Source organism: Taeniopygia guttata, chromosome 17, assembly GCF_048771995.1.
Source record: "Taeniopygia guttata chromosome 17, bTaeGut7.mat, whole genome shotgun sequence".
NCBI lineage: Eukaryota > Metazoa > Chordata > Aves > Passeriformes > Estrildidae > Taeniopygia > Taeniopygia guttata.
This window is the reverse complement of record NC_133042.1, coordinates 6,594,779-6,607,511: the sequence shown is the minus strand read 5'-3', so window position 1 is coordinate 6,607,511 and position 12,733 is coordinate 6,594,779. Positions and strand designations below refer to the sequence as shown.

The 12,733-nt window shown below is 57.0% G+C and overlaps 1 long non-coding RNA gene across 1 annotated transcript; it reads right to left on the bottom strand.

Annotated features, from left to right (window-relative positions):
- Window positions 1–6,954: 6,954 nt before the first annotated feature.
- Window positions 6,955–12,370, bottom strand: LOC140685226 (uncharacterized). Its single transcript, XR_012058525.1, has 2 exons — window positions 12,016–12,370; window positions 6,955–7,686 (listed from the first exon to the last, which is right to left on the bottom strand). It is a non-coding gene; the product is annotated as an uncharacterized lncRNA (long non-coding RNA).
- Window positions 12,371–12,733: the final 363 nt, after the last annotated feature.

Genomic DNA, 12,733 nt, shown 5'->3' with positions numbered 1-12,733 from the left:
GCCCCGGGGGGCGGGGCCGGGGGCGCGCGCCGCGGGGCGGGGATGGGAGAGGGGCGGGGCCAGGGCGGGACACGCCCATAGAGACCACGCCCCCATGAGTCACGCCCTTATAGGCCACGCCCCCAGAGACCCCGCCCCGGGACGGGCCCGGGGACACGGCGGGGACACGGCGGGGACACGGCGGGGACACGGCGGGACACGGCGGGGACACGGCGGGGACACGGCGGGGACACGGCGGGGACCGGGAGTCCCGGACCCGCTCTGCCCCGACATCCCCTCCCCGCCTCTGACAGCCCGGCCCGGCCCGGCCCGCCTGTGACAGCGCGCTCTGCCCGTGCCACCCATCCCCGCGTGTGACAGCCCACTCCTGACTGTGCCACCCATCCCCGCCTGTGCCACCCATCTCCGCGTGTGACAGCCCGGCCCGGCCCGCCTGTGACAGCCCGCTGTGCCCGTGCCACCCATCCCTGCCTGTGCCACCCATCCCCGTGTGTGACAGCCCGTTCTGCCCGTGCCACCCATCCCCGTGTGTGACAGCCCGTTCTGCCCGTGCCACCCATCCCCGCCTGTGCCACCCATCCCCACCTGTGACAGCGCGCTCTGCCCATGCCACCCATCCCCGCCTGTGCCACCCATCCCCGCCTGTGCCACCCCATCCCCGCCTGTGACATCCCGCTCCTGTCCGTGCCACCCCATCCCCACCCATGACATCCATCTCCTGACCATGCCATCCCATCCCTTCTCCCCTTTCTGACTGTGCCATCCCATCCCCACCTGTGGCATCCCGCTCCTGACCATGCCACCATCCCCCCTTCCTGACCGTGCCATCCCATCCCCATTTATTCCATCCCATTCCTGCCTGTTCCTTCCCATCCCTGCCCCTGCCCCGTGCCATTCCATCCCATCCCTGCCCCTGCCATTCCATTCGTACCTGTGGCCATCCTCCACCTGCTCATGCAATCCTCTCGGTGCCATCCCATCCCTGGCCGTGCCATCCCATGCCAGGCTGTGCCATCCCCACCAGAACCCTCACTTAACCCCTCCCTGGAACACCCTCCCACGGTGCCCATTCCCAGCCAGGCTTGGTCCCTGTGTTTGAGAGCCGTGTTCCTGACTCACGTGGCCATGGCTGGACAGTGCCATGGTGTTGGTGGCACTTTTCACAAAGATTCTGGGCATGGAGTGCTCTGGGGAGCTCTGCCAAGAGCTGGAGCTCTGGAGGTGCCCCCAAGCCTGGTCCAGCCCCCAGGCACATTGCTCCTGCCACTGTGGAGCTGCAGGAGACTCTGGGATGTGCAAGGACCAGATAGTCAAGGATTAATGCAAAGAACATGCCAAGCTTGTTCCTTGAGCAGCCCTTCCTGCTGCTTTTTGTGAGAGTCGTTTTTGGGTGATACCAACACACAGCCTGCACCCAGCTCCTGGCCTGGCTGGGTTTGCACACTGAGCCTGGAGCAGACCAAGGTCCCCACAGCCCGTTTCCCAAATCCCTGAGTATGAAATTCAAAGCCTGAGGGATGTCCCACAGAGCTCTGCGCTCCTCCTTCACTGCTTCTTGCTCTTTCCAGTTCTGTGCATCCCATTTGTGCCTACGTGAGCGGGCAGGAATTGCTGAGCTGATGGGGTCACCTGGTGGGACGGGAACACCTTCACTGGGGTGCAGAGTCTGCTCTGGTCCCCTCCTCACACCAGTGGGCTGGTTGGCCCCCAGCCTTTCCTCCTCTCAGAAGCTGGGATCATTGTCTTAGAGCAAAAAGTCCATTTGTTTTAGGAAAAGGGACACAGCCCATGAGGAAAGGATTTTAACCACAGAATGGTTTGGGTTGGGGGAACTTTAAAGCTCTGCTGGTTCCACCTCTGCAGGGACACCCCCCATTAGTCCAGGTTGTTCAGAGCTCCATCCAGCCTGGCCTGGAGCACCTCATCACCTGGGATGGTCACCACAGCCATCCCATCATCTTCTGAACATGATGGAGGCAACATCTCCAGCCTCACCCCGGGCTCTGCTTCTTCCTCTCCTGGAAACAGCCCACAGACTTTGGATTCAGGGAATTTTCCCCTCCTGCCTCTGGCTGGGAAGAGCCAATGTGCTCAGCACCAGCCTCTCCCCAGCTGCCCCTTTCCCCAGGCATATCCTGGGTGGGGATCACCCCAACAGCCCCACTTGGCTCTCAGGGGTGCCCTGTTCTGAGCAGGATCCACCCTGTGAGCCTCCAGCCAATGCCAATCTCAAAGTGGCTGCAAAGGTGGCCAAACCTGAAGCATAAAGCCACCAGCACTGGGACAGCCGCAGGGAGAAACTGGAACCTTCCCTACCAGACCCAGAGCGGTGCTCAGGGCTGAATTTTGGGAGCCTCAAGCCCTAATAACAGATTGAAAATCCTCCTTGACTCTGGGCAGGACCAGCTGAAGGACCAGGGAGGATGACAGCCAGCCTCAGCACTGGAGCTGGCAAGAAGAAGACATCAGGCAGTGATTGAAAAGAGGGAAATTACAGGCCTTAAACACTTCCAGAAACAAATTTCTGATGTAAATCTTCATTTTGAGGAATAAAAAAAAAAAAAAAAAGAAGGCAAGGGAGTGATTCTACGCCTCCATCCCCCGGCTCCCCCCGCCCGAGGCACACACACACCTTTGCACACACACGCGCTGAAATTAGTTGTGACAGCTGAAATTCTCCTCTCATCGGATGCTGTTTGACAGGGTACTTAAAAAAGGAGGAGGGAAGGGGAAAAAAAAAAAAGGAGAAGAAGAAGAAGAAAAGGGAAAGTGGTTTGGCGTCGCATGGGGGAGGCAGGAGGGGGGTGATGTGGTGGGGGGTTTCAAGTGATACAAGATGCATAATTCAGGCTTCTTGGATTGCAAAAGCTCCTCTTACCTAAAGGGCCTGCTGCCTTTATTTTTATCCAAATGGCTCAATTACTGCAAAGCCCCACAGAGAAAATTATGGATGTTTGCCTCTATTTTTCTCCCCTTGTCTCGACAACTGTAGATATTTTGTTTTCCTTCTTTCCATCTCTTTTATTTCTCTTTTTTTTTTTTCCCTCCCTTGAGGTGGTGGTGGTGGTGGTTGTGGGGGGTAGAAGGTGGCCGGGAATGAGGATGGGGAGGTGTGGGGGACCTGGGGTGAGGGGTGGGGTGCTGCCATGTGGTGGCCCTGCCACCATCACACACCTTGGTCCTCTCTCCATCTCCCCTGTGTCACCTCGCACCTCTGGCTCCTCACATCCCCATCTTCCCCACAGCCCCCACTCTTCTCCCTTCCTCCAGCCCTCTCTCCCTCTCTTCTCCCCCACCTCCCTCCTCTCCTTCCCCCTGCTCTCCTCCCCACCACCCCCTCCCTGTGCCTCTCAAAGCCACCATAATAGCAGCTTGTTTGGCACTTCACTTGGTCTCAATGAGAAAATTCCCCTCTCTCCCTCTCTTTGCCTTCGTTATTTCCAAACCCTGCAATAGCTCCTTTGCTCAGGGCTGCGGGAAGTGCCCATTTTTCAACATTTTTCTTTGGCTTATGTTTGTCATCCTCTGAATTACCACACCGGGGAGTCCAGTCAGCCCGACACCGGGCCCTGCTATTCACACCTCTCCTGCTCCTTGAGATCATGTAGGGAGAAATTAGTTATTTATTTCGAGCACCACTGCAATGCACTTCCCCACACAAGTGTTTGTTTTGATCCCCCGCTGGAAAAGGAGGCTCCACAGGGAGCGCCGGCGCCGCGGCAGCGCCGGGTCCGGTGGGAGATTTGGTGAGGGCAGGGCAGGGTGTGGGAAGACACAAGAATTCCCAAGAAAGCTGCGAGCACATTGACCCCCAGCATGGTCCCCACCACGCTGAGCTGCCTTTCTGCAGGTGCTGAGAGTTTCCAGGTGATTTGTCCCATCAGGAAATGTGCCTGTCCATGGTTTTATCTCTGGGTCAGACACAGGCCTGGCACCAGGGTGTGGGAATCCAGGGCTTCCCTCTGGCTGCCCTGGCAGGGGTCAGGAACCCCCCTGGACAGAGCCCCCAGAGACACTGGCTGTGATCTCTGTCCATGGAAAAGAGTTTTCAATCTTACAGGATGAATTACAAGCTTTGAGTGTTTGATAAGAGTAATAATTAAGTGTGACACGGGTGCAAAAGTAAAATTTTAGGTTTCTAGATTAGGAGTTCAGAGGAGACAAGATGGAAAAATTGGGTGTGTCTTGTCCTTTTTCTCCTCCTTCATGCCCTCCATGTTTCACTGTGGTGTTGGCATTTTTCTGTTGGTTCAGGCTGGGGACACACTGTCCAACGTAGGTGACAGATATTGGCACGTTATTGTAAATCCAGCACAGGTAGTTTGTGGTATTTAATGTTTGTACCATCCCACTGAGGGCAGAGCCCCACACGCTGCCCTGCAGGACAGAGCTGCGGCAGGGCAGCAGAACATGTTATAGATAAGCAAAAATAAACAACCTTAAAAACAGCACAAACGAATTATGGCTTCTGCTTTGGCAACGGGGCAGAAAGACAGAGACTTTCTACAATCTGGGAATCACCAATACCCACAGATTCCGACACCAGGGGATCATCCCAACCCCAGGTGGCCATGACTGCAGCAGGCAGTGTGACCCAGGAGCCTCTGCCAAGCGCTGAAAGATTGGACAGATTTTGTGGCTGGAAGAAGAAACTCTGCTGTGACACAGCTCACGCCGCCGGTCGTGGTCCCCAACCCTGTTCACCACCCATTGATCTGCCCAGAGCAAGGCCAGCCCTGCACCAGCAGCCAGCCTGCTGTACAAGGGCAGCACAGAGTGGGAAACATTCTCCAGCTCAGAGACAGCCCCAGAGGACGGGAGAAGGGAAGGACCCTGCCATCCTTGGAGACTGGGATCCACCTCCGCTCCTCCCTGTGCCGAGGTCAGGAGCCAGTGAGCTCCCATTGCAGACCCAGCTGGCATCGCTGTGGCTCCATAGGGAGGGTGCTGCCAGTGCTCCTGAGCCCTTCTCCCTGTGCAGATGCCATGCCAGGCACAGGCAGCTCTGGCACTGGCACTGGCACCAGCAGGCTGCAGGGAAGGGGCCCAGGGAGCTGCAGCTTTAAAGAAAGAAGAGGAGCAGGGGGAGGACGAAAATGCAAAATTGGCCCAGTGGGTAGACCTGCTATTTAAGTGCAGTTGAGAAAGGAACAGGAGGAATTACAGGAGAAATGACAGTGTCCTGACAGCTGCCATTTCCCACCACCAGTCTCCCCTAATGGAGTCCTAATGTAGTGGTGGGCTCTTCGCTGACAGCCCAGCCCGACACAGGGCTCGTCTTTGTGCTGGTGACAGATGGGACAGTCCGGCAACAAACCTGTAATCCTCTGATTCCTGCTGCCATGGCTCCGCTTAACCCCTTCCTTCCCCAGCACCCCCGCTCTGCCAGGTGTGTGCTGGTGTGGGGCCCAACCAGGCCACAGGGAATAGGAATGAGAATGGGATGGGAATGGGAACGGGAACGGGAATGGGAATGGGAATGGGAATGGGAACAGGAATGGGAATGGGATTGGGAATGGGAACGGGAATGGGAATGGGAATAGGAATGGAAATGGGAATGGGAATGGGAATGGGAATGGGAATGGGACTGGGAATAGGAATGGAAATGGGAATGGGAACGGGAATGGCAGGCGGCTGCCTGCATATCCCGTCTCATCCCTTGGCTGCCGCTGGGGCAGCGTGGCAGAGGCTCAGCCTGGTCACCGAGCCAGAGCAGGCGGCAGCACGAGTCCCTGTGGGTCTCTCAGACTCTGCTCTGTGCTGTCCCCTGTGCCACTCTGCCTTGTACCAAGTCCCTGCGCAGGTGAATGCGGCAGGTGAGCGCGGGCAGGTGTGCTCAGCGCTCGCAGGGAGGGCTCTGGGCTGCCTGCCCAGCACAGCGCCCACAGGGAGCCTTCCCACTGCCTGGCACTGTTTCTGGATCTCCTTGCCTGCCTCAAATTAGCCCCAAACCCGGGTGTGATTGGGTGGCTGTAAGACAGAAGGTGTGACAGCTCTCCCGCCCCCAGAGCAGGCAGTGAATGCACGCTGCTCCTGCCCTGCTCCCCAGGATGCCGCGGGTGGCAGCAGGAGAATCTGTCCAAGTTTTCCTGCAGAAAAATAAATGCAGCTACTGCACATACTTGTGTCTCTCTGGGTGGGGTCTCTTTCCTATATCCCAAAGAGCCCAAAGGATTCCTTGGGAGGGTTTTTTGGATACTTCTCCATCAGGCAAAGGTCCAAGCCTTTCTACCTCCCTTCCTGCATTGAAGCATCTCTCACTTGCACCCTCTCTGCCCTCCATCAGGCACTGGATCTCCATCCCCTCCAGTGAAACCCACTGGCATCCCTCTAAGCTGCACCAAAGCTCTCTCCCATCAGCATGGGGCAGTCAGCTCTTCTGGCCTTCAGCTGCAGAGCCATCAGCCCAGAATCACAGCCATGGAGCTAAAAGACACCGGTCTGGCAGGGTGGCACCCATCTCATCCTCCCAGAGCTCCCATTCCACTGCAGCTGCCTGCTGCCTTCCTGCCTTCTTTCCTTCCCAGGAAGGAATTAGCAGGTAGGACAGAGTCCAGGGAGCTCTGCTGCATCCATCTGCTCGTCCAGGCTGCTGCAGAGTGAGGGCTGAGCCGAGCCCCACTCCTGGCTCTGTGACCATCCTCTCCAGGCTCTGGGGAATAGAAACATCCCAATCCCATATCCCTGCCCCACCACACCCTGCAGAGCAGCTGAGCCCCCCAGGGCCAATCCTGGTGGATGCTGAGGGTTCCCATTGCCCTGGGGTTGTTGGGGAGCCGTGGTGGTCCCTGGCAGCATCAGACCCTCCTTGGCAGGAAAGCGCAGCGCGGCGCGCGCGGGTCCTCGGCACAATTAGCCAACAAGTGGCTGTTTTGTGAGGGATTGTTGCTGATGTGTTTTAAGTGGCTTTCTGAGTGGAAAATGTGAGGCGCTGGAGAGGCCGGCAGACAAAGAGGGGGATGCATTAGGTTTTATTGGTCTGCTCCGCGCACATCTGACATCACTCCACAGAGCAAGTTCTGCCTGGCTTTAGGGAAAATGAAAAATAAAGCAAGAAAAAGCGGCTGAGGGTACAGGGGCGGGGGAGCGCCAGTGATTCAAGCAGGCAAGTGGGGGCTTAATAGCAGGAGACACTGGAGCAAACTGTGTCAACCAGATGGGACCCGGGTGCCGCGGGAGGAGAGGGGAATTAGCCAACCCGCGCTTTGTTCCCGCAGAAAGCGCGGCGCTCTCCCCCCAGGAGCTGCCTACATGTGATATAATACAGCCCCTTTCAGCCGCTAAGCTGGCCAAGGACAAAAGTCACCAATAAATAGCGAGAGGGCGAGGCTGAAAGCAAAAGGCAGAGTTGCCAAGAGCTCCCTTCTTTTCTCCCCGGGCTGCCCGAGCTGCTGGGCATTGGAACTGTGGGCATGGAGGTGCTGGGGGTGATTCTGTGGGACAGGAAGGGTTCTGGAGATATGGTGCCTTCAGCAAGGGTGATGGAGCCTGTGGGGTGGTGTTGGAGTGTTGCTCATGTGTTCTTTGCCTTGATTCCCCGAGCCAAGCCATAAAAGGAAGAGCCCTCATGCCTTGGGCATCCCGCAGCGTGTAGCCAGAAGGGTTGAAGGCCGGTGTCCCAGCCAGGTCTCTCACTGCTTGGACTTATTAATTCAATACTCATTCTTTACTGTCACTTCCAGGCTTCTGTAAAAACAGCATCAAGTAAAACAGTTCCAAAATCCCTCATCCGGGCCCAAACACCACGAGCAAGAAGCAGATCCTCCAAAGCAGCCCCACAGCTGCTGAGCAGAGGGGCTTGAAGGCTGAAGCCATCCCAGCTCCTGGGGTTTTGAACGCAAAGATATCCCAACCACTGTGCCCCAGTGCAGAGCGTGAGACCCATAAACTGGAAGGAGGAGACCCCAAACATCTCTGGTCTGAGCTCCACCCCTGATTTAGGGTCTTCCTCCCTTCCCAATCCCCAGAAACGCCCCAGCCCAGCTAAGCATTAAACCAGCCATGGGGCTGTGCAAACAAGAGGGATCCCCTCATGCCCTCCTTCCCCTGGAGGGATCTTCCTTGCCCTTGCAGAAATATTGATCCAGATAAACCAGGGAGACACCTTAGGTGCCCCGGGGAGGGTCAGGAGATCAGTGGCTCAGCTGGGCCCCTGCTGCCCACAGGGTCCAGCCATGCAGGACCAGGATGGGCAAGGGGAGAACTGAGGGTCTTGGGAAGCCCCTTACGCCATGGAAGGGGCCAGGGCCAAAGTGCTTTAGCCAAGGGGAGGTAAAACAAATCGATGAGGGGCCGCCGTGACACGCTGACCCTGGCGCTGAGCCGTGGCTTTAACGCGTGACAGTAAATCTGGGCGGGGGGCTCAGAGGCAGATGGCGGGAGGGGGGAGGTGAGAGAGGGCTCTTACTGGTGGGACGAGGCAAGGGCAGGAGCTCCCAAACTGAGCAGAGGCCAGCAAAGCCCCCAGGGAAGGAAGAGGAGGTGGGAGAGGGGAGCTTGGTCGCTGACACGGGGATGGGTGATGCCTCTGCCGTGACCAGGGTGCTGCTCATAGCCGAGGATCACTCCTGGTGGTCCCTTCCAGACCAGAGGGCTGTGGGGTGCCTGAGCAGAGACACCTCGAGGCTTGCTCCAAACCCATTTCCAGATGAGGAGAAGCATCCTCATCCTCCCTGCTGAATGGAGGTCTCCATTTCCAGCCCTCGTCTCCTCACTCCCACCCCCCTGCCCAAGCCGGAGCAGAGGGCAGAAAGGCACCAACGGCTGCAGATCCTGTTACCTGCGGCCAACAAAACCTACCTGTCCCTTCCCAGCCACTCCCCCGACCCCTTTCTGTGGGGACAGAGCAGAAGGACCCCCTGGCCCTCCCTGAGCATCGCCGGGTCGTTGCCTGCCATGATCGAGTGACCAGATGGACGGTGGGCTCAGAGCACGGCCTCCTCTGTGGGTCCCTTGTCCCCCCCTGAGCCGGCCGGGCTTTGACGCTCTGTCCCCCCGGGGCAGCCTTTGTCAGGGCCCTGCAGAAGGGCCCCCGTGTCCCTCTGATCCGGCCCCACAGCAGCACGTCCCGGCTGAGCATAAAGCTGGCTTTCAGGGAGCCGGCGTTGGGAAACTCCCGGGGAAGAAGCAAGGGAGCTTCTTGTCAAACGGGGAGACAAAGCCACCTTGTTAAGGGGTTTACAAAGGCAACCATCTCCCCCTTGCCTGGGAAGCTCAGGACCGGCGACTCCCAACCTCACCGGGAGGATGGCTTTCCCTTGGAAGGGTGGGAACACTTAACAGCCGTGCTGTGCTGCAGCCCCCTGACCTGTGTGCAGAGCCCAGGGCACCTTCTGTGCTCCCATGAGCTGCTCGAACCCACATCTCCAAAGGAAAATGGCAACCAACCACTCATGGTGGGGAATCCTGTGGTTTTCCCAAGAGTGCACCGTTGTTACCAGTGTCCCTGCTGAGGGGACGTCATCCAGGGCTAGGGAACACCATCTGCACAAAATGATGTGATGCTGGGTAGCACGAGAGGATTTTCTGTCCTTCCCTTGGGAGAAGTGGTCTGGGGTTCCCTCCTACACACCCCACAGATGGGAGATGGAGCCCCAGGAAAGGATGTGATACGGACACAGTCCCACAGGGCACAGCCACACAAGACCTCCCTGCTTCCCTCCTGCTAAATATAATGTTTTTTCCTTGCATGGACCCACTGATACATTTCTTTGCCCAACAAAATAAAATTTAAGCAAAAACCCAGCAGCCCCACAGCTGCTCTATCTCTCCAGGGATTTTCTCTTAAAATCCATCTATCCTCACTGTTTTTTGCAGGAAAAATCCCTGCCCCAACAAGGTTAGCACAACCTTTGGCATGACTTTTGTGGACTCTGATGGTCACTCAGCCTCTTATGGGCCCCCACCAAGTCCCTGGGCTCCCCATTTTGCAGCCCACATCTGGGGGCTCCGCACACCATGGCCATGTCTGAGCCACCAGGATGTGCTGCCCACACCTGCGCATTGTTCTGAGCTGTTCTTGGCAATTCCTGCTAAAATCCACACGCATATTAAACCTCACACCTGGTAATTACCTCTGCTTTCAGAGAAACGGGAAAATGGATTATGCCATTGGCATGCAGCGGGATGTGGTAGCCAGGGATGGTTGGTCAGCTTAAAAAACCAGAACCCCTGGGCCCAGAGCCCGTCTGGGTGTGATGCACAAGGGGAAGGGGAAGGGAAGACCTGGCTCTGCTGCAATCCTGAGGGATGGGCAAAACAGGACAAGTTTCAGGTGAGGAGTCCCACCTAGAGGCAAGCACAATGCCAAAGAAGCCAAATTAACAGCAAGAAGCTGCCACCCTTGCTCTTCCCTGTCTCCCTCCCATGTGTGCAGGTGGCACTTTGGTAGTCCACATCTCTCCTGGCATCATCCTCACATCCTTCTCCTCTTCTCCCCGGGGAGCTGCCACCTCTGGAGAACACATCACCTTCTCTGCTTCGACCCAGCATCTGTGAACTGCTGTGTGGTGACACCAGGGGTGCCAGTTCCTCACTGGGAAGCCCCAGCCACAGCTCCAGGCTGGAGGCAGCTCTCCCTCCCCAGGACAGCAGTAAATTGGAGTGCTACAGCTTTAAAGAAGTGTGTCTGCTCCTTGGCAGGGCTGGTGGCAGCGGGGAGAGCCAGAGGACACCTGCGGAGATCCTGTGCAGCTGGGGAAGATTAGCCTTTTCCACTAGACAAGACCCATTACCATGTTCCAATATACCATCACTTCCGCTAGGAGAGCCTGCAGATGAGATATCGATTGTGCTGACCCCGGCCAAACCCTTCACCAGAGCCTGGGAGGGCAGCAGAGCAGCCCCATGGCAAAACCCGTGGTGCAAAGAGGGGTTGCACTTTCCCAAAGGCATCCCCAGGGACCCGAGGGTGGCAAGGGGCTGCCTTGGAGCTGCAGTGGTGGGTGATGCTGTGGGGGGATGCACAGAAGAGCTCCAAAGCCCAGCAGTGAGCCAGGTCCTTTCCTAGGGTCACTCTGGGCTCTTTCCAGTGCAGCTCTGCCCTGGGAATGGGGAGCCCCCAGCCCATCTTCACTGCCCTCAGGGCCAGGTGGGTGTTGCAGAAATAAGCTTTACACCTTGAAAGGCCAAAATATTCCCCCAAAAACATCTTTGCTGGGGAGTTCCAGCTGGTTCAAGAGGTTCTCACAGAGTGCTCCTCATCCACTGCTTTTCCTTGCTGGCAGTCCCACTCCCTGAAATACCTCCCTGAGACACAGCAGGGTGGAAGGACACTGCAAAACCACCAGATCTTGGGAACTGGAAGGGCTGATGGCAATTAAGGTAGCAAGGTAATTAAGTGATGTCTGTCTCGCAGCATCCTATCACTGCAGCCCCAACAGGAAGCACAGGCACTTTGGTGGGTGTCCTCTATCCTTTGAACCCATGATTTCTGAGAGTTTTTTCCCTTCTCCAAGATTCACACTGGGTTTGACTTGGCTTTTTGAATGCACTGAGCTCTGCCTTCCCAGCACAATCCACTTGCAGCCCAGTTGGAAGCAGCAGCTGGAAGCTGACATGTGATACTCCTCCAAGGCTGATGTGTCATGTCCATCACTGCCTCTGAGAGCATCCCTGTGCTGCCTGAGGAGCTGGAGCTGCCGTGGTAGAGCATTCCCCTGAGCCAAAAACCTCACTGGACACTCCAGTGGGTGCAGAGAGACGGGATCCCCTCAGATCTGGGCTCTGGTGTGAGTGCTGGAGGATATTCCAGGACTGGGAGGTAAATGGCTTTTTTCAGGTGATGATTTAAGCACCCAGCTGGCCCCATGAGCCCTCACGGAGCTTTTCCAGCATTTCTCAAGCTTTGGGGCACAAGAAGCTTCTGCTGAGGCACTTGGTTTTGTTGCTGTTTTGTTTGGGTTTCCCTCCCCAAATAAAAGACATCAGCTCCCCATAGCACCGAGTTGTTCCAAACCCCACTTTTCCAACGGGATGCTCTACCGTAGCCAAGGATGGGCATGGAAGGGAACTCACACAGTTTCCAGGGCTGCTCCCTGTCCCGTGGGCCAGCACAGCATCCATCCCTGGTGTGTGGAAGGGAAGCAGCTCTGTTCCCGTGGTTTTGTGGATGATTCCTGGGGTGAGGTTCCAAACCCTTCCCCCACCTGAGAATGGGTTGCTGTGGGATGAAAAGGGCAGGCTCAGCACCAGAGTGGCTGGTCAGCACAGCCTGCTGGCCACCAGCCCCACTGGGGGCTCATGCAGGACCCCTGCACTTGCAGCATGGACTTGCTGCTGAAAGCAGAGGGATTAAGGGAATGGGGTGGCCCTGCAGGGCACCCCCACCTCCCCAGAGCCCACAGGGGTTGGACAGGCTCCACCAGCCCAAAAAATCATTTCTCTCCCCTCGCCTGACAGCCCTCTGCTGCTTTCTCCTCCCAAGATGGTCGCTGCCAGTAATAGCAGGGAAATTCACATCCAAGCTGGGAAAATAACATGTTATTTTCCCAGCTGTGATGTCAGAGCTTGTCACACTTGCTGACTTGGCAGCAGGGTGGGCAGGGCACGCTTGGACGTCCCCAAATGGCCACTTGGCTTGGCTGTCCTGTAGGGGCTACTAAAATGTGCCCTTTTTGGTGGCAGCTCTGCTTTTGCTCCCCAAACTCATTGGGAACAGCACATTCCTGCTGATGGGGCTGCCCAGTTCCCTGCAAGTGCCGTGGTTGGTGCACCCCAGTTCCAGGGAGCATCT